This window comes from Vulpes lagopus, chromosome 12 (genome assembly GCF_018345385.1).
Source record: "Vulpes lagopus strain Blue_001 chromosome 12, ASM1834538v1, whole genome shotgun sequence".
NCBI lineage: Eukaryota > Metazoa > Chordata > Mammalia > Carnivora > Canidae > Vulpes > Vulpes lagopus.
The window spans coordinates 56,381,526-56,402,440 of record NC_054835.1 but is presented as its reverse complement, the minus strand read 5'-3'; positions in this window follow the sequence as shown (position 1 = coordinate 56,402,440).

Here is a 20,915-nt window from a genome sequence, read left to right as displayed (position 1 = left end):
GGACTCCAGGCACCAAAAGCAGGCACCAAACCTCTGAACCACCCAGGGATCCCCTAAAATAAAATCTTTTTTAAAAAAAGACAACAGTAAATGAAACCCAAGTGCACCCATTTCTGGCCATCCCTGGGGCGGGGTGGGTGGGTTCTGGTATAAGGCCTAAGATTAAAGCCCAGTATTACCTGCTGCTGTGACTTCTGGTGACGTCTCCTGCAGGTAAGTCCCGTAGCCAAACCACCTGTTCTCGTCAAGGTGACCAAGCACGATTCCTGCTCATCCCTGAGTAGTGGGCTTTAGCTTTCTACCAGCACATGGAATTATTCAAACACACCAATCACATCCTACCGGGGAAACCGAGGTCACCCCACCCTTTTGATCCCAGAGTCTGTCTCCCAGAGCCCACAGCCATGTTCGCTGTATTCCCGAGAGCAACCCCGTGTGGCCCTGCAAGGCGTGCAGCGTCCTACCCCCCAGGCTGTGAGCACACATGACTAATAGACTGTGCATATTCTCATCTGTCCAGGGCTGGGTGCTGTGTACTTAGTCCTCCCTCACCGACAGGGCCAGGAGGAGGTACTTAAGCGCATGTGTTTGGTTTTGCAAGGAAGACAGACAGCGGACGGGGGCTCTGAACGAGGTGGGGCCGTACAGCCGGAGGGGAGGGAATGTCCCTGGGAATGTGGCCTGAGCAAGGGGCAGAGAGTCTTGGGGAAGCAGGGCAGTGGGTGAAGGGTCCTGATGGGAGAGCCCCTGAGTACCGCTGGGGGTGGGGCCAGAGGAGGGGGGTAGAAATTTCCCTTGCCTGGGTTTTCTAAGGAATTCAAGAAGAATGAAGGATATTTGCTAACAATAATAATCAGAGCTTTTTAGTGCACGGCTTGTGTCAGGTGTTGTGGTTTTTGTTTTTTTGTTTTTGTTTTTGTTTTGTTTTTTTGTAGGAAGAACTGTGTCTCATTTTCAACTTTGCCCTCGGACTCAAGTATTTTCCCCATTTGTGGGTGAGGAAGACAGAGGCTGGAGAGGCCAGTCCTTCCCCTGCAGAAACAAAACTAGTGGATGGTGGAGTTTGGCTTTAAATCCATGTCTGTCTGGCTGCCAAGGCTCCACATATCACCACGCGCCATGCTGCTTCCAGCAAATGATGGGAAGACAGTGCTGCGTGGCCTAGGCTCACCCAGGGTCTCAGCTGGCTACTCCCAGGATGTCCTCATGGCTCTGTGTTCTTAGATTTCATAGACTGGGGGTAGCCATGGGGAGAAGTTCCTCATCAGGAACCTGGAAGTGGAGCCCCCTGGAGAGGAGGCCCTGCCTTGAGCAGCTGGATTCCAGCTGTAGTTTGGGATGGGCATCCTGCTTGGGTCCCTGGACCCCTGGACTGCCTGCCTAGTTCCTTTTCAGGGACAGCAGGTAGTACTCAAAGTGACAGTTTAAACCAACAGACCCGGGGGAGGGGGGGAGGCAGCCTGCAGCCCTGCCTGCAAGGCTGCAACTTCCGTTCCACCGACAGAGTATGTGGAGAGGTGGAGGAGGCTGGAATTTAGCTTCTGTCCCTGCCTTTTGGATAAGCTTGGCCTTGATGTGGCTGACATTAGAGCACGACTGAGGGAGTTTTCTATTTGCACAGTTTTCAATTTATCTTTTGCTTTTTTTTTTCTAATGCTTTGAAGAGGTTTTAAGTGCCCATCAATAATACTTTCCAAATGTTCACAGATGTTGGGTAATTGATTGGGCCTGGCATCAGAGCGTGAATGAGGGAGGAAGGAGAATGCCTGTGAGGCATCCTTAGCACAGTCAAGCATGCTCTAACTCCTTCTCCATCTCACTAATGGGTTAATGGGGTTAACCAGGGCCAGAGTTGGGGTCCCTGGTGGAGTAGACTAAGCACCTACTTGTCTGCTCTTGGCTGCCTTTTAGAAAATATTCTCTTTCCCACTTTATTTTTAAGTGGAATCCAATGTTAATGTTAATATGCCTATAGTTGAAAAGATAAAATAATAACAAAAAATTGCAGCTCCACCCCTACCCTGGTCCAACCCTCAGTTCTGGGACAGCCAAATATAGTCTTTCATCTTTTACTTCTGCGTTTTGTCTCCATGATTCTAAATGCTACGCTTACACTGTTATTGTCTAGATTTATTAAGTTTAGATATTGTCTATTTATTTCTTATTCTGGTAGTTGAAGATTTAGCTCTCTTATACTCTAATTTGCACCCACTATTCTTCCTCACAACTCTCTTAATATGGTTATATTACTTTTGGCGGGGGGGTTAAATAGTCAGTGTTTGTATTGTTATGGCTAGGTAAATATTGCCGTTTTCTTTCTTCTACAGCTTTTTGTTTTTCCTGGTGTTAATCATTGCCTCAGTCTTTATCTGAATAGCTTTCAGTTTAGTTTTGCTAATGTTTTCCCACATGTTTTGAAAGGTTTCAGATGCCTATCAATAATATTTTCCAAATGTTCACAGGCATTAGATAATACATCTGTTCCATTCTTTTCTTGGAGACCTTTCTTTTTGCTCTGGTCTGGAGCCATCCTTTCCATCACTTTCCCCTTCTCCATCACTCTGAGACTTCCTCTCACTATTTTCCTATGATGAGTCTCCTGTTACTTGGATTCTATACTCTTGTCTAGCTTGATTTATGTCCTCATTTTGCTGGAGCATATCCTCTGAAGCTTTCAGGGAAGGAGTAAGTGAGGATAAGCGTCCTGGTGACTCTGATATCCTACTATGTAGAGGGTCCTACTCTACTCTGTCCTCCCACCAACTCCCTCCATAATCCAAAGAGACAGAGTCATTTAGAACCAAATCTCAGGCCAAAATCAGGTGAGTTCCAAGTGTCATAAGAGGAAGACGAGCTATGGGTCCTCAGCTTCCAAAGGAGTTTGCCTCCTGCATCTGCCCAGGGTTCATCCCAGGTGGTCTGGCCTTGGAGATAAATCCCTGTCCTCCCAACAAGCCTACTCAAGTGCTAACCTGATCTCATGATTTATATCCTCTGTGAGATCAGATGGAATGAGCTCCTGACTTGGATACCACCTGGAGGTCCAGCCTTGGTGAGCCTTACATACTCAGTGGCCAGTGGTTTTTCCCCATACCCTGATAGTCTTTGTATTCAGAAAAGAACATCCTCTCCTGCCCCTACACAGCCTACTTCCCTTCCCAGGCATGTCTTTACTGTGGGTCATAATGCAGTTCAGGTGGAAAGGCCCTGAGCTGAGATAGAGGCCTGAGTTTGAACCCTAAACCCAGCTATCATGATTGAGTCACTCATCTCCATTGTACAGGTAGGGGGGAAATAGAAGTTCAAAGATTCATACCTTCCCATGGTCAAATGAGAACATATACAAAGCGGTTTATACGGTGTTTAAACATTGGGATTATTATTACTTTTGAAAGAAATGAAGTCATTCCTGGAGGTCCAGTCTATCAGTTGATTTGCCAGGTTACTGAGATTTTCAAGGTCAATTTTACCTGTGGGTGGATGGTATGTGGAATTGAGGTAGTTTCTTCAAGCCAGAGGGACCCAGAGTTTCTAGGAGCTCATTTGAAAGCACAAGGATAAAAGTGTTTAGACCAGTAGCACAACCTCAGCTGAGCATTAAGCTTACCTGGGGAGCTTAAAAAATGCTGCTGCCCAGGCTGTGCTCTGGATCCATTAAATTAGAGTCTCTGAAACAGGGTTCTGGCAACAGTTTTGTGAAAAGCTCCCAGAGAGTTCCAGGGCACCTGGGTGGCTTAGTCGGTTAAGCATCTGACTTTTGATCTCAGCTCAGGTCTTGACCTCAGGGTTGAGTTCAAGTCCCACACTGGGCTCTACACTGGGTGTGGAGCCTACTTAACAAAGAAAAAGAAAAAGAAGAGCTCTCAGAAAGTTCCAAATGCAGTCAGAGTTAAGAAACTCTTGCATCAAAGTTTTCTTACGGGAGTGATTCTCAGCTCTAGCTGGACATTCAAATCCCCCTCTTGCAGGATGTTATAAATGCTGATGTCAGAACCTCACCCCAGAGGGTGATTGACTTACTTTGGGGCAAAAGCAGCCCAGGTGATTCAAATGGGCAGGCAGGTAGAGGAACCTTCCCTTCTCTGAGACCCCCAGGAATTAGACAGCAGAGGCTGAGTGTGGGTGTCTTGTAATCTATGGAGTTTTAGGATGTGAATTGATTTGCCTGGAGAAGCGGTGGGGAGCTGATGTTGCCTCTCTACTGCTTGTTCTGCCTCCGCAGCTGCCACTGGGGTTTCTTTCCAAACCATTTCCTCCGCTGTAGTCCCTGCCAGTGCACCAGACCTTGTAGATCCAGGGGTGATAGCGTAAGGCCTTCCAGCTCAGCTGGAAAATGCTCTGCTGGCAACGTGGGAGGGGCAAAGGCTGGAGGGTGCACTTCCCAAATGTGTGCCTGCAAAAGAATCTTTGGCTGGTTCCTTGGCTCCTTGGCCCACTGTAGTGGGGAGGTCAGCCTGGAATCTGAGGACACTCGGAGATTGCCCGCAGAACATCTCACTCCTATGAGCATAGTGTGAGGGGGGTGCTGGTGTTTTTGAGTGGAAGACACTGTTTCTCCCTAGAAAGAGATGGAAGAATCTGGCTTTGTCTTCCTGGAGAGCACTTTCTCATCGTCTGAGCCATGGCTTGCTTATTGCCTCCAGGTGTACCGAACACCCTTGCAAAGGGTGTCCATTCGTCTCCTGGTCCAAAGAGGACTGAAACTTGCTGCAAAACAGCAGGATTTGGGTTCCACTTCCCAGTCATCAAGACCACAATATCCTGGGGTGGTCCTTGTGAACTGTTGGATTCACCTTCGTGCCAGGCACTGTCGAGCTGCCAGATTCCTGGATGAAGAGGACAGTCCTTGTCTTTAGGACCTTCTCCTGGTGCCATGGTGGCCAGAGCCTAGACCCAGCTCAGTACAGAGGCAGGTAGGTCCCGTGTTGGCATTTTCACTCACTTGCTGTTGACCTCAGACTTTGGACAGCAGTTTTTCTCCCCTGTCAGATGGGGTAATAACTGTTTTACTTAATAGGATTTTGTGAGGCTGAAACGTGATAGTGTGAGCGAATTGGCTTTGAAAGGCATTTCCAAGGCATACAAACACAAGGGATTATAGGGCGAGTCCCTCTGGCTCAGTGGTGCTATGAAGCTGTGTGCACAGCCCATGATCCCCCACGGAATTGGAGACTGTAGAATTCATTGCCTTCGGAGGTTCACTTTGTTGTGTGCGCCCAGAGAAGAGGAACAGAGGTGGAGGGGGCTGGCCTCTGCCTTTTATGGCGGTCTGGGAATTTGAGGGTTTCAAATCCATCATTCTTAAAAAAGCTTTTTATAGTCCTTCAGAAGCTTACATCTCTGCAGATCCGCACATCACAGGTACACAGCTAGACAGAGCTCGTTAAATCATGAGCTAATGCAGGGGCTAATTAAATGCTTCTGACACTTGTTACCATCTGCCGAGCTGGAGTGAAGTCTGAAAGTTCTGTGTGTTTTATTAAAGCCTCAAGTCACCACCACCCCGTGGGGCTGAGCTCTCGTGGTTTGAGCCCCAGAACTAGGGAAACAATATCAGAAGACGAATTCGATCCTTAACTGATTTCCATTTTAAGACACAAGCTGTGGGGATTATTACAAAATTACTTCAGTTAATTAAAAAAGAGAAAAGCTTTGAAGTAATTTACTAGTGTTTATGTATTTTGTCCCAGAGTGGTCTCTGCGGATATACTAAATTCCGGGACTGTGTGGCTTTCCTTATCACTGACTGCAACAGGAGAATCTGTGAGATTAATTATTGATATTGATTTTCTTGATCTTTCAGTAACACGGAAGAACTCCGGTTAGTCTGGCTTGGAAAATTGATTGACTAGTTTCTGCAAAGTAGGCCCTCTACTCCTCCTCTAGTAAATGTGAGAAATGTTCATTTCCCTGGTTGAAGGGAGGTGGTCGGTTGTCCTCATGTTCCACCAGCCCCTGTGATCCCTCTCCCCAAGCCTCTTTTGTTCATTGGTTTTCAGGTTTATATTCAGTTCTAGGAGAAAGGAGTAAGAAGCCTTTAATTAAAAAAGATTGGGGTGTCTACCTTTCCCTTAATGATCTGTAAGGGTTCCTGATATATTCCAGACATGCCTCCTTTGCCAAATATATGTGTTGCACATCTCTCCCTCCACTCTGCGGGTTGGCAGTCCTTAATAAGCCATCAGCGTCTGCCAACCTTACGATAAAGAGAAAACCACGCATTATCGGGTGCAGATAAAGGGTACTTATAAAGTAGTCCTACAAACAGGTCAAACCTGAGTTTGACCCGGCTGCCTGCTCTAACTACTAGTCCACAGGAAACACGGTGGGTGCGGGTAGCTGGCAAACCACGCCATGGACAGGGTGTAGGATTCGGCTCCTAGGAATCTCTACAGTACGGGTGATCCTCCTTTTCAATAAATAAACTGCAAGAAAAATGAGTGGATTACAAGAACCTGAAGAACCATACCAACAAGTCACAATGTTTGGAACTTATGTGGATCCTGATTACAATAAAACTGTAAAAAAAAAAAAAATAAGACACCTGGAGACATTTCAACGCTTGGTATTTGACATTGTGAAGAAATGAAGATTATTTCTTGGAAGTGTTATATTGAGGCAGTGGTTTTTGTTTTTATTCTTATGAGTCCTTCCCTTTCATGCCTCCTGAAGTAATTATGGGTGAGGGTGAAGATTTGCTTAAATAGAATCTGATGGGGGATAGGATGCAAGTGAATTCACCAAGGGTTGACCACTATTGAGGCTGGGGAGCCGGTCCATGGATATTCACTGTACTGTCTCTGTGTGTGAATATTTGAAATCTTCTACAATAAAAAGGATTTGTAAGCAAGTGATTCGCTATGGACCATCCATCGCTATGGATGTCACGTGAAATATCACTAAAGTCTCAAGAGTAGCGAGTCCCTCCTTGCTGCTGTGTGATTCTGTGGCTTCACATGTTACTGATCCTTAAAAGCCAACCCCATGCGCTGCCCCACTTTTGGAAGCTCCCTTCATTGCATGAGGATGGTGTGAAGGCTTCCAGTTGCCTAGCAATAGCTGGCAGCAAATCGATCCCCTGCTCTGCAGCACAGCAGTCGAATATTGATTATCTGGGTGATTTGGAGATTTGACTCTCTGGATGAACACATTTTTTTTTCCTGGGTAATTGATCAGAGCCATGACAGGTGGTGAGCAAGAGACACTGAAGAGAAAGGCTGCAGCCGGGTGGAGAGACTGGCAAGAGAAAAGAGAGTGTTTGGGGCAGAAGGTGAAGAGCAGCTGACTGGTGTCAGCGAAGCCAGTTATGTCCCTGAGGACTCAACCCTTGAGCTCTGCTTGCCAAGACCTTCCAGAAGGGCCCGCCCTGGATTCAGCCCTTCGGCTGCTGGACAGAGCCTCGGGAGACCATGTTTCTGAAGGTCAGCCTCCACGCTGCGCAATCCCTGGATCCCTGAGCGCAGGGATGGGACCTGTTATAGCCGGCTAGCTCAGCTGGTTCGCACAGGATGTTACGGAGGCCAAGGCCCCAGCCTGGAGCCTGGCATTGACCAATTGGCTAGAGCCATTGAGCTAGCTTTGCTCTGCTTACAGCCATATTGATAGGCATTGGGGGGGCGGCTGTTTGCTGGGAAGCCTGCTAAGATAATAGGCCTGACACCATGTAATGGGACCCTCGTTCCTGGCAAAGCTACTGCAAGTTTATGCTCTTCTTTGGGGATGATCAGCAACACCAATTGCTGCCAATTTCATATTCAAAAGAACAGCTGGGGAGAACGTGGAAGGAAAGGAAGCCTGCCCCGTGAATTAGCCGACTATTCTTGTCTAACAAACAATTGCAAAACTCAACAGCATACAACAATAAGCATTTATTTCCCCTCATTTGTCTGTAGGTCAGTGGGGATTTGGCTGATCTCGTTCAGGCTCAGCTGGACTTGGCTCCAAGATCTGAATGGGGTCTAGACCTGCTCTGTGCACTCCTGTCCTCATTGGACCTGGAGTCGCTGAGGGCACATCCTAGTCAATGGAGAAGGCAGGTGAGCAAGGGGGCAAGCCCATACTCACGAGTTTACTTCTACCCTTTGCTCATATCATGTCTGCTAACGTTTCACCGGTCAGAGCCAGTCCCAAGGTCAAGCTCAGTATCAGTGGGGCAGGGAAGTATGCTCGGCTCACAAGGTACACAGTGCATACTTGTTGCACAGCAGTTTAACTTATCTGAAAGAAGGTCTGTATTTTAGCTGGAACAGTTCTAAGAGAGACAGTGATGGGACGAGGAAATCAACAGTGTACATCCCAGTTAGGAATGGCATAGGCAGGTCTGTCTCTGGCCCTCCTGCCCTCCATGGGTCCCCGAAGGCGGTAGAAGCAGGTAACTAATATAGGAGCCCAGCAGCTGCTGGCTGCCTTCATGAGGGCTCAGGGAACCATGGAGGCTAGGATAATGTCTGCAGGCTTTTTGAGCTGAGTAGTCTTGCAGCATTAAAAGTTCTCTCCTGTGTGTGTGTGTGTGTGTGTGTGTGTGTGTGTGTGCATCTCTCTCTCTCTCTATTTATAGGCTCCTGAGGGGGGCAGGGATAAGTAAGGCCTCCATCAACACCGGGCAAAGAAGGCAAAGGGATTGTCAAGTCTGCCAAAGATGTATCAAAGACGCAGTGGTGTTTGCACAGAAATCTCTGGCGTGTAATAAAGCCTGGGAAGAGCAAGGAGATTGAAATTAAAACACAGGCTGGCTAGTTACTAAACACAGTGTTTCCTGGGAGGTGTTAGCAGCTGTTTAAGTTCCAGAGCATGGAATAGCATGTAATTCTGTCTTATGCACCTAGCAACTACAAAGCACTCTGACTGGGCACTGACACGGAGTAACTGGGCAGAAAAACCCATCGGCATCTGACAGATTCCTAGGTTGATGCAAATAGCAGCTGGGCCCAGAGAGACCCTGGCTACTTCCCATGGCCGAACCTCAGAGAGTGGGAGATGTTCTCTTTGCTCCTTCCTGGAAAAAAGTGAGTAAAAATGGCATCAGTCCTGGCACACAGAGGAGCCGCAGACCCCCTCCCCGCCTCCTACTGGCCACCATGCCTTTTCTGCAAACATAGGACCAGAGACAACATGGTGTCACCTCTGAAAATGACAGAGGAGGCTCCCTGTAGAATGTCACAATGAGCTAAGTTTTGAAATATATTTAGGCCAGGAAGAGTGTACAAGGGCATCCCAGGCTAAGGACAAAGCAAGAAGGGGCAAGGAGCCCAAGTCAGTGATGTCAAGGTATGACAGTTTAGTGTCTCAGTCCGTTTGCCATGGCCACGATAATGCTTTGTAACAAATATCCTGCAATGTAGCGGCTGAGAAAATAATCATGTATTCTCGCTCAGGCCTACAGGAGGGCTGGGGTGGAGGCTCTGTATTCCATGCACACTCATTTGGGGCCCCAGGCACAGCAGCTACCCCCAGGAAGCTCTTCTTCTGGAGATGGAAGAAGTGCAAGAGGCAAGCTCAAGGGCATGGCACTTGGCATCCTGGCCGGCCTCATGCCTGCTCACTTCTCATTGGCCAAACAAGTCACATGGCCAAGCATCACATCCAGGGGCAGGGAAGTGCATTTTACCTTTGGTGGGAAGAACTACAAACACACATCGTAAAAGGGATGGATTCCAAGACAGATGATGAGCTGGGGCCAATCCTTGCTTCTACCCCAGTACTTCTACCACAGTATCTGAGGGACATCTGCAAGCAATTAAACAATTTGCCAGAACGCTGCATGCACAATGGGGGAGGGAAGGAGAAAGCATAGCGGAGACAGGGAAAAATGCCACAACTGAACGTCGGGTGCTGAGCAAGGAGCCTGGTCTTTCCCTGTGGGCAGTCGCGGGCCTGCATTAGCGCAGGCTGGGGCAGCTACGTACCGTCGCCTGGGGGTTCAACAATAGACACTTATTTCCTACCATTCTGGAAGCTGGGAAGTCTAAGATAAATGGATTCAGTTCCTGGTAAGAGCTCTCTCTCTGGCTCACAGACGGCTGCCTTCTCACTGTGTCAGAGAGAGAGAGAGAGAGCAAGTGAGAGAGAGAGAGAGTGCAAGCAAGAGATCTCTGGTGTCACTTCTTTTAGGGGCCCTAATCCTGTCATCAGAGCTCCACCCTAGTGACCTCATCTGAACCCAATCCCCTCCCAGATGCTTCATCCACAAATTTCACCACATTGGAGATTAGGGCTTCAATATACAAATTTGGAGGGGAGGGGACACAATTGAAACCACAGCAGAAACTGTGAAGGGTTTCAAGCTTCACTGTGACATGACCAGGTCTGTGTTTTTATTTTTTATTTTATTTTTATTTATTTATTTTTTCAGGTCTGTGTTTTTATTTATCTTATTTTATTTTTTAAAGCTTTTTTTTAAAAAGATTTTATTTATTTATGCATGAGAGAGAGGCAGAGACACAGGCAGAGGGAGAAGCAGGCTCCATGCAGGGAGCCTGACGTGGGACTCGATCCCCAGTCTCCAGGATCAGGCCCTGGGCCAAAGGCAGGCACTAAACCGCTGAGCCACTGAGGCTGCCCAGGTCTGTTTTTAAAAGTCACCCCAGTGACCAGGCAGCCAGTGACCAGGCAGTAGAGATTTGAAGTGGAAAGACTAGTTGTGATACCTCTGTGTGTGTGCACCTGTGTGTGTGCACACCTATGTGTGAGCCCCTGTGTGTGCACCTGTGTGTGTGTATGTACACGTGCACATGTGTATTCCTCTCTCTATTTGAACAGGGTTGAACCATCCTGTGGTTATAAGAAAAAACAGGAAGGCAGCAGACACAGTTTTGAGAAGTCCACTAGCGGTGAGAGCAGGACGTGGCGACTTGTGGGGTCTTAGATCAAGTGATGTCAGCCGTCAGGGCAGGCCTCGCGGCTTTGAACTTGGGGACTGTGGGCACCAAACCCCTCCTGAGACTTCAGGAGACGCTGATGTTAGGAGGGGGATCAAGAATGCCCGGGCATCAGAAACATCCTGGTGAGCCCAACCGTTGGAAGGGGAGGGCATGGGGCAGGGCCCTCGGTGCCCCAAACATGCTCGGTCCCCCACAGGCACTCAGGAAATGCATGGTTGATTGAGATCAGCCTGGGCATTTTTTCTCCTTCTTCTTTTTTTTTTTTTTTAAAGATTTTATTTATTTATTCATGAGAGAGAGAGAGAGAGAGAGAGAGAGAGGCAGAGACACAAGAGGAGGGAGAAGCAGGCTCCTTGCAGGGAGCCCAACGTGGGACTTGATCCCAGGACTCCAGGATCATGCCCCCGGCTGAAGGCAGATGCTAAACCGCTGAGCCACCCAGGGGTCCCCCAACCTGGGCATTTGAGTCTGGAGTCCAGGGAGAGTCCTGGCCTGGAGTGACAGTTTGGGGGGCCAGGAGTCATTCAGATCCAGGTGGACATGACACTTGGGGACCAACTTCTCTGTGCTATTCCTTCACGGCCCGGTTTTTCTTAACGGCCATTATGCTGGTTGTTGTTTTCTCTTTTTCTTTTTTAAAAGATCATTTATTTATTTGTTTGAGAGAGAAAGAGAGGCAGAGAGAGCACAAGCAGGGAGAGCGGCAGAGGGAGAGGGAGAAGCAGGATTTCGCTGAGCGGGGAGCCCGACGTGAGCCTTGATCCCAGGATGCTCACCCTCCTGTCACTGTGAAGCGGGCCGCCCGCAGCCCCTGGTTCTTCGCTGCTCCTGAGTGCAGCCCGTGAGGCCCCGCAGAGCGGGCGCTGTCCTCCCCGACCCCGGGCTGTGAGGATCTATTGCTAATAAACTGCTGGCAATGACATCTGTCCAGGGTCGGCCGCCCCGCGCTTGGCCATCCTGCACTGTCTAGCGTGGGGTTCCCTCCCTCCCGATGGGGTGGCTAGGAAGTGGTCGGAGTACCCCCCTTCCTGCCCCTGTCAGGTGGGTTGGGTGCACTTGGCCCTTATCACTCTTTCTTTCCCTCAAGGTCAGGGACAGCGTGGCTCCATCTCGGTGGCCCCAGCACCTCGCGTGGCCCGTGGAATGGGCTCCCGAAATCTGCGCGGACCAGACGGCTCCTTCACTGCCCCACTCCACCCCCAGCTCTCCTCATCCCTCCGAGACTCACGGGGCCAAATCAACGCTCTTTATTTGGGCCTATGCCCCGCTTTCTCCGTCGTCCTCGTCCACACCTGGGCCGAGTTTGGGAATTCCGGACAACCACTTACAGACCACTGGAGCCCTTGCAGACTTCCTCCGGAATCATAATACCCCAAGGCCGTTTAAACGTCGCCTGAAACCAAGCCAGTGCCCCGCTCCTGTCCCTCGCTCACCTCCCGACGATGTTTAATTTTTCTCTAAATGAACTTGCACAGTGTCACACCGCAGTCCGGCACCTTGGAACATCCCTATCCCGATCTGTGAGCAGCTGACATGCGGCGCGGTGGCACCGCTTTCTCTGAGGACATTTTCCCGTAATGTCGCTGATTAAAATACAGCTGACTGCGGGAGAGGCCGCGGCGCTCCAGCCAGCCGGGGTGAGCCAGCGAAACGCAGAGATAATGAATAATGGTTTGTGGCAAAACTGATAATGCACCCGCTATTATATCGACCGGGGCTGCGGCTTCAGTTAATCGCGCTAAATTGCTGGGCTGGAGCTGTGTTCTGCTGGAGGCCTGGCTGCTGCCCTTTCTCCTTTGAAAATGTCCATTTGTCTGGAGCTGGGTTCTTATTCCTTCCTCCTGTCACTCCATTCAAATGAGCTGGCTATTTTTGCCGGTGGCCGCCGTGGGAGTGCGAGTTTGGAACGCGGCGGAGCTGTGCGTGCCATCTGCTGGCGCGTGTGCCCACCTCCCGTGGGGGTGCGCGCCACGTGCGCTGGGTGCCCCGCAGATGAACCAGGAGCTTGTGGTCCAGGGGAGGAGTCGGACCCCCACCCAGAGCACTGGTGCCGCCTGCTGAGGGCTTCGGCTCTGTGGCCGGTCTAGGGGTGGGTTCGAATCCGGGCTCCTCCACTTTGTAGCCGCGAGGACTTGGACCCCAGCCCCTCGACTATAAGGTGGCGATGCTCCTGTAACCACGTTCGAGTGTCGTGGCATTAAATGGGCCACGAAAGGGGACTGCATAGCACTGTGCTGGGTACAAAGTGAGCTCCGGCTACGTGGGCCTCATGGCAGGGAGGCCTGTGCAAGGATCACAGGGTGCAGAGGGAGCAGTGACTACTGCCTCGAAGGTCCTGGTGGCTTCATGGAGGAGGTGATCAGGAGCTAAGTTTTGTAGGGGAGAGTAGGGCTATGGGGGCCATGTCCTCGGGCACTGCTGAGGGCTACCCTGACCCATCTCCTCCATCAGCTTATGCTCAGAACAGCCCTGAAATGTGGAGGGGTCGATGCCCCCGGAGACAACTTGTGGCACCCGATGAGTCGCAGCTCCTGCCCCGTGGTGGGTGGGGCTGGGACCCAGTCCACGCGGCTCCTGGGGTTCCAGCAGGCTTGAGTCTGTGTCCCTGACACATCCTTCGCTGGTTGGTCCCGTGCTCCTGCCTCGCAGGGTCTCCCTGGACAAACAGCATGCACCTACGTCCTGTGCTCAGGTTCTGCTTTGAGAGAACCCCACTGAGGGAGAGGAACACATCCTCACCATCCCACCCCCACCAGTCTGCCCTGCCCTGGCCAAGTCTTGAGAAGAGCAAGTTGGACCCAGGGCCTCTCTGTGACACGCACAGTGGGCAGCCCGGTGTGCAGGGAGCAGAGCTCTAAGGGGCGAGCCCAGCCCACCCTTCAACTCCCACCCCGAAGAGAAGCCTGGGCTCAGAGCTCCCGGGAGGGGAAACTGGGGTGTCTCTGCAGCCACTGCCATCCGCTCTCTGCCTCACCACAGACATTAGCAGCCGGAGATGAGAAGGCTGACCGCTGGTCCTCGGGCCAGCAGCCCTCAGTGACCGTCTTCATGGAACAGCAACTTTTGCTCCCAAGGAGTGTGCACTTGGCAGGATGCTTCTGCGGCTGGGGGCTGGGCTGACCTCAGCTGGCCTCGTGTGCACCTGCTGTCAGTTGGCAGGTGGCTGGGGGTTGACTGGTCCGGGACAGCCACAGCTGGCCTCCACATCGCTGCCATCCTGCCCCAGGCCGGCCTGGGCTTGTGCTCAGGATGCTGGCAGGGTCCCAGGAGAGAGTGGGGGCCGAGGCTTGGAGCCCCATCCTTGCGGCCGAAGCAAGACAGGCAGCAGGCCCAGATTCGGGGCGGAGGGAAGGTATAGACTCTGCATTGTCATAAAAGGTGTGTGTGTGAGGGGGGGCGGTGGAGGCAATCAGTGGACCCACCAAAGCATGAGGCAGCCTCTCGTGGGGACAAAGCAGGTTCAGTCCCTGCTCTGCTCCTCTCAGCTGCGTGTCCCTGGGCTGGGTGCCGAACTTCATCTGCAAAAGAGGAGGACACCGTGAGTCTTGTTGTGTACCAGGGACAATTCATTCATGGAGCCAGTATTTCCTGAGTATGTACTGTGCGCTAAGCATTCTCTAGGTGCAGGGATGGAGCCGTGAATGCCTGTAGCCTCCACTGCAGCAGCAGGAGACGAGTAAGCTAAACGGAACATTACAAGGTGCGAATTGCTGTGGCAAAGTAGGGTGGAGAGATGTTGGGTCTGGCGGTGGGGGGGTGGGGGCTGGGGAGTGTGGGAAGGACGCACCCTGGAACAGGGTGTTCAGAGCAGTCACTGAGAAGGTGACACTTGATCCCAGACGAGGAGGACATGAGCCATGTGGTTACCTGGGGCAAGAGCATTCCAAGGCAGGACAAGCCAGTGCAAAGGACCTGAGGTGGGAGTGCGGCTAGTGGGTTTGAAGAACACTAAGGAGACCAGTGTGGCTGGAGCAGAGTGAGGAGATGAGAGAGCACAGAGGTGACGGGCGAGATGGTGAGGAGCTCGGAAGCCTCCGTAAGGACATTCACTCGGTGAAATGGGAGCCCAGGGAGAGTTTGGCTGCCACGTGTGACAAAGTTCCTGTCCTCTGTGCCGAGAACGCACTATGAGGGCTCTCAGGAGGTGGCATCCGGGACCCGTGATGGTAGTGGCCGGGTGGGGCAGTGGTGGGAGTGGGGGTCGTGGGGCTGGGGAGTCCTGGTCCCCCTCCAGGTGTATGTTGAAGGGGGAGCCACGGATTTCCTGTGGGTTGGCTGAAGCACAGGCGGGGAAAGGGAGCCAGGAAGAGTGCCCTCACCCGAGCACCTAGAGCGGGCCAGGCCAGACCCACAGGCAGTAGAAGACGCGCGGCAGGTGGAGCACAGCAGGGGGAGGTGCCTGTGCGGGGGGCCTGGGTCCCATGAGTGGGGTTTCAGTCCCCTCGCCACCGCCTACTAGCTGTGCAGCCTCGGTCAAGTCACTGCCTTCTCTGTGCCTCTTTGTTCCTCACGGGGCACCATGAGGACCCCAGGGCTAGTGTCTGCAGCACCGAGTAGAGGACTGACCAGGCACCTGGCAGATGGGATGCCCCCTTGATGTGTGGCACTGGGGCCCTGGGGTGCCGATAGGCCAATCCCCCCAGCCTGGCAGGGGCCCAGGGAGTGGGAGGCGCCCTGAGCTGAGGGTGGGCTCCCTGTCAGTCTCCCCCAGGTTCCCCGGGGCTGGGAGGAAGGTCCTAGTTTGGGCCGAAGGACCACTAAGGAGGCAGAGACTATGAGCCTCTCCCAAATATTTGTCACCCCCAGGCCCGGACTGAGCTGCTCTGCGTGCCCTGCAACCTGGGACCCCAGCCCTGGCATTGCCTTTCTCAGAAGACTCCCCCCTCATCCTCTACACCTCCCTCATCCCCCACCCAGGCCAGGCAGCGTCCCCCAGTGGTGGAGGCTCAATCCTGCTCCTGAAAGGTGACTCATTAAATGGACAATCAAATGCAAATTGGCATGCCCGCTTTTTCATAAGGCTTTTTATATAAGTAAATGGCTAAATCAGGAAAACATCTCTGGGCAGACCATCTGTCTCAACTGGAGCTTTGAAAAATATGGTCACCTAGCAATGCTCCCGAGTCAGACGCTAAAAACGAAATACCGGGCCCACAAGGGAACATCACTCCTGCTCTGAAAGTGGGTTGCCTGCCCCGGCTTCGTGCGCCGCCCAAGACCTCCCTCAGGCCGCAGCCTCGAAGTCTGGGGCTGCCCTGGCTGGGGAGCAGCTCAGGAGGTGGGGGGGCACCAGCTCACCTGCACTGGGCCCCAGCAGGCCCTGCGGAGACGGGCAGACACGGGTTTAGCGACGTCTGGCCCTCTCCTACTTTCCGTGTCTCTGCGGCTCCCACTGGGGCCACGTGGGGCTGCCTTTGGGGTCCCCACCTCCCCGCCCCACCTGGCCCTTGTGAGGCAGGAATCAGGTGTAGCCGCTAGAATGGCCTCTAGGGAAGATGCAGGCACCTGGCGGGGCCCAGGGGGCGAGGCCGTGAGTGCCCAGAGTGGGGGAACCGAAGCACCCACAGGCAGCCCCGTCCCGAGGGTGCCAGAGCTGGGGTTCAAGGCCCCAGCTTGGACTGCACCAAATACTCTTAACCGTTTCACTTCTGTGACTGTTTTTTTTTTTAAAAAGATTTTGTTTATTCATGAGAGACAGAGAGAGAGACAGAGACAGAGACACAGGCAGAGAGAGAAGCAGGCTCCATGCAGGGAGCCCGACGTGGGACTCGATCCCGGGTCTCAGGATCACACCCCCAGCTGAAGGGGGCACGAAGCCGCTAAGCCACCGGGGCTGCCCCTCTGTGACCTTTTTCTTCCACTTGTTATATTGTGTGAGTACCGATGAGGGCCCGGCAGGCACGAGGAGAACACACAGGTTCTCCAGGCCATGCCAGGAAAGGTGGTCACGACGTGCGTCCTTTCCACACCCGCCTGCAGAGAAGCAGGCCTTGGGCCCGACGAGGCCTCACAGGGAGACGGAGCCCTCAGGGCCTGTGCGGGCCCCTGTCTCTCTGGGAGAGTGTCTCCCTGTCCTGGGCTCCGTTGCACGTCATTCTGCTTGTGCGGCCGCCCTGCTGTGTCTGCTCCTGGTGGGGGGCGTCGGGTCCCTCACAGGACAGGGCTGTGTGCAGACGTGCGCCTCGGGCTGCCCGCGGGCCGGACCCGTGGCCCCGGGACCCAGGGCTCGCTCCGGAGGCTGGGCCCGGTGCCGTCGGTGCTCTGCGTGAGTCCGCCGTGCTGCACCCCGCGTGTGCGAGAGCCTGTCGGCCTGGCGAGCCCAACACCTGCGAGTGGTGCTGACACCCTGGGGCTGCTGCTCCTGGTGGCGGGTCCTCCAGCTGTGGGCTCTCCCCTGGGGGACGTGGAACAGGTGTTCCAGGTGTTAATAGTGGCAGGGAAGGGAGAAGAGTTGAGGACCCAGGGGGGGCTGTAGGGGACCTAGAAGGAGCGGCTCCCACCCTAGGGGTTGGAGGAACCGACAGACACGGAGCTACCAGGACCTCTGGACCAGGTCACTGGTGGGCCACGTGGAGAAGCAGAGTGGTTTCTGCTGCATGCAGACGCCCTCTCATTTGCCACCAGCACCTCCCGTGGCCTGGAACCAGTCGGAAGCCCACCGATACATGGAAGCCCCAGAAAAAGCCAGTAGGGCCCCGACCCCCAGAGCTCAGCCCCCAGAAGGTGAGCAATGGATCTGGGGGTGGACTGGGCCAATACTGACCTGGTCAGACCCATAGATTCCTGACAAAACTCAAAGCTACTGGGGAGGCTTCCTAAGGCTGCCAGGAAAATTTACACAAGCCTGGTGCTTTAAAGCAATGCACACTTGATCTCTTGTTCTGGAGCTCAGGAACCCAAAACCAGTTCCAATGAGCTGCAGTCAAGGAGTTGGCAGGGCCTAGCTTCCCTCGGGAGGCTCAGAGGGAATCCGTCTCCTTGCTATTCAGGCCTCTAGAGCTGCCTTCCTTGTGACCCTTCTCCTGTCTTCAAAGGAGCGGGTGGCGTCTTCATACCCCTGCCTCTGCTGAGGTTCCCCACACCTTGTCTTTCCCTTAGGGTCAAATCTCCCTCTGCCTCCCTCTCATGAGGGCACTTGTGATTACAGATAAGTCCCATTCAGAAAATCCAGGATAATCTCCGCATCTCAAGATCAGTGACTTCAGGGACGCCTGAGTGGCTCAGAGGTTGAGCATCTGCCTTCAGCTCAGGTTGTGATCCCCAGGTCCCACTTCGAGCCCCACATCCAGCTCCCTGAGGGGAGCCTGCTTCTCCCTCTGCCTGTGTCTCTGACTCTCTCTGTGTGTCTCTCATGAATAAATAAATAAAATCTTAGAAAGAAAGAGAGAAAGAAAGAAAGAAAGAAAGATCATTGACTTCATCACATTGGCCAAAAACCCTTTTTGGCCAAATAAGGTTCTGTTCACCAGATCCAGGGATTAGGAGCTGGATGTTTTGGGGAACCATGATTCAGCCTTTCGTAGGCACAACAGTGTACAGCCCCTGTAATAGTTACCTACTGCTGTATAACAAATTATCCCCAAATTCAGTGGCTTGAAACAGCAAACATTTACCATCTCACACAATTTCTGTGGGTCCGGTATTTTGGAGTCGCTTAGCTGGGTGGTTCTGGGCTGGGGTCTCTTGGGTGGTCAGGCTGTCAGCCAGGGCGGTGGTTCATGTCCAGGCTTGACAAAGCCACTCTGAGGTAGGCTCGGTCAGGAAGTGTTGGCAGGAGGCCCCGGGTCCTCACCATGGGGGCTTCTCTGGAAGGGCGCTTGAGTGTCCTCACACCATGGCGGTGGGCTGGCTTCCCCCACACCGGGTGTTGGGAGGCAGGGAGAGCAGGCTGGAAGCCACAGGGCCTCTTCGGAGCTAGCCTGCCTTTATTTGCTGCTACTGCTGCTGTGACACCAAGACAGAAATAATCCTTTGTCACTGTTCTGGAGGTGAGAAATCTGAGATCAGGGTGTCGGCAGGGCTGGTGCCCCCTGCGACTCCGTCCTTGGCTTGCAGATGGCCACCTTCGCCCTGTGTCTTCACACGGTCTTCCTTCTGTGTGCTTCTCCTGGGTGCACATTTCTTTTTTTTTTTTTTTTTTAAGATTTTATTTATTTATTCATGAGACACACACACACACACACACACACACACACACACACACACACAGACACAGGCAGAGGGAGAAGCAGGCCCCATGCAGGGACCCCGACGTGGGACTCGATCCCAGGTCTCCAGGATCACGCCCCGGGCTAAAGGCAGGCACTAAACTGCTGAGCCACCCGGGCTGCCCGTTTTTTTTTATTTTTCAAAGATTTTATTTATTTATTCATGAGAGACAGAGAGAGAGAGGGAGGCAGAGATACAGGCAGAGGGAGAAGCAGGCTCCCCGCCGAGCAGGGAGCCCGATGCGGGACTTGATCCCAGGACCCTGACACACGCTTAACCGACTGAACCCCCTTATTTTAAAGGCCTCCCTCAAAGTACAGTCACATTCCCAGCAGCTGGGGGTTAGGACTTCAACACGTGAGGTTCGGAGGGGACACCCTTAGGCCTGTGACGTAGCCTCAGAAGTTCTGTTCCCAGAATAGGAAAGTCTTCTCTGGGGCGCACAGACCAATCCTGCTGCAGTGAGGTCGGTGGGCAAAGTGGAACCGGACGAGGGGGTGAATACCAGAAGGTGGGGCGCACGGGGGACATCTCGGAGGCTTCTCCCCCCGCCCCCAAGGGGATCTCTTACTAGTTCTTGTGTGTGTTTCTGGGGCTACTGTAGACGTGTGTGTGGGTGTGTGTGCAGCTGCGTGTGTGCACGTCTTTCGCACACACGCACATGGGTATACGCCGTCCTTCTGCACCTCGCGCTCCCCACCCAGCCGGTCTGCGAAGAGCTGCTCGCTCCTGTCCTACTCGCCCGCTCTCTGCGTCACTGGCTGCCGTTTATTTAACCGGCCCTCGGGCTGTGTGCGTTGCTTCCCATATTTTCCCATCGCACGTGACGCTACGACAAATATTCATGCACTGTGTCGGCCTCGTGTGTGCGGGCGGATTTATAGGGTGACACCTGCTGCACCCGCGCTGGGCCAGGAGCTCTGAGCCCGAGACTGATGCTGTCTGGTCACGTACTTGTTCTTCTAGACCTTCTCTGTCTCATTCATACTCCTGCAAAGCCTGTGCCGGAGGGCCTCTTGCCCGCAGCCTTGCTGATGGACACCGGCTGCCACGGCCATCAACCCAGTTACTCCGGCCAGTCCGATTGGTAAAAAAACAAAACAAAACACGGTGTCTCGGTGTCATTGGTGGAAAAAATGGTATCTTGGTGTCGTTTTTTGCAAGTGAAGTAAAAATCGCAGAACGCTAACGTTAACCATTTTTTAAAAAGTATTTTATTTATTTATTAGAGAGAAAGAGAGAGGGAGCACAAGCAGGGGGAGCGGGAGCAGAGGGAGGAGAAGGAGCAGCTGGCCTCCTGCTGAGCGGGACCCTGGGATCGTGACCCGAGCCCAAGGTAGATGCTCAACTGACTGAGCCACCCAGACGCCCCTAAAGTCACCATCTTTTAATCAAAGATTTTATTTTTCAGAGCAGTTTTAGGTTCAGAGCAAACTTGAGCAGAAGGTGCAGAGATTTCCCCTGGCCTGCCCCTGCCGCGTGCCCAGCCGGCCCCTCCATCAGAGGGCATGCTTGTTACTCGGCATGAACCTGCACGAACACGTCACCCCTGGAGTCCACAGGGTACGTGAGGCCTCCTCCCGGAGTTGGGCATGCTGGGGGTTTGGACAAATATGACCTGGTGCCATCACAGTGCCATGCAGGAATTTCACTGCCCAAAACATTCTCTGTGCCCCCCTGTTCATCCCTCCCTCCCCGCCCTACCCCCCAACGACGGATCTTTTCATGGTCTCCATAGTTTTGCCCAAATTAGCCCTTTTAAAGTGAACAACTCCGTGGCATTTCATACATTCGCAGTGTTGTGCAACCACCACCTCCAACTAGTTC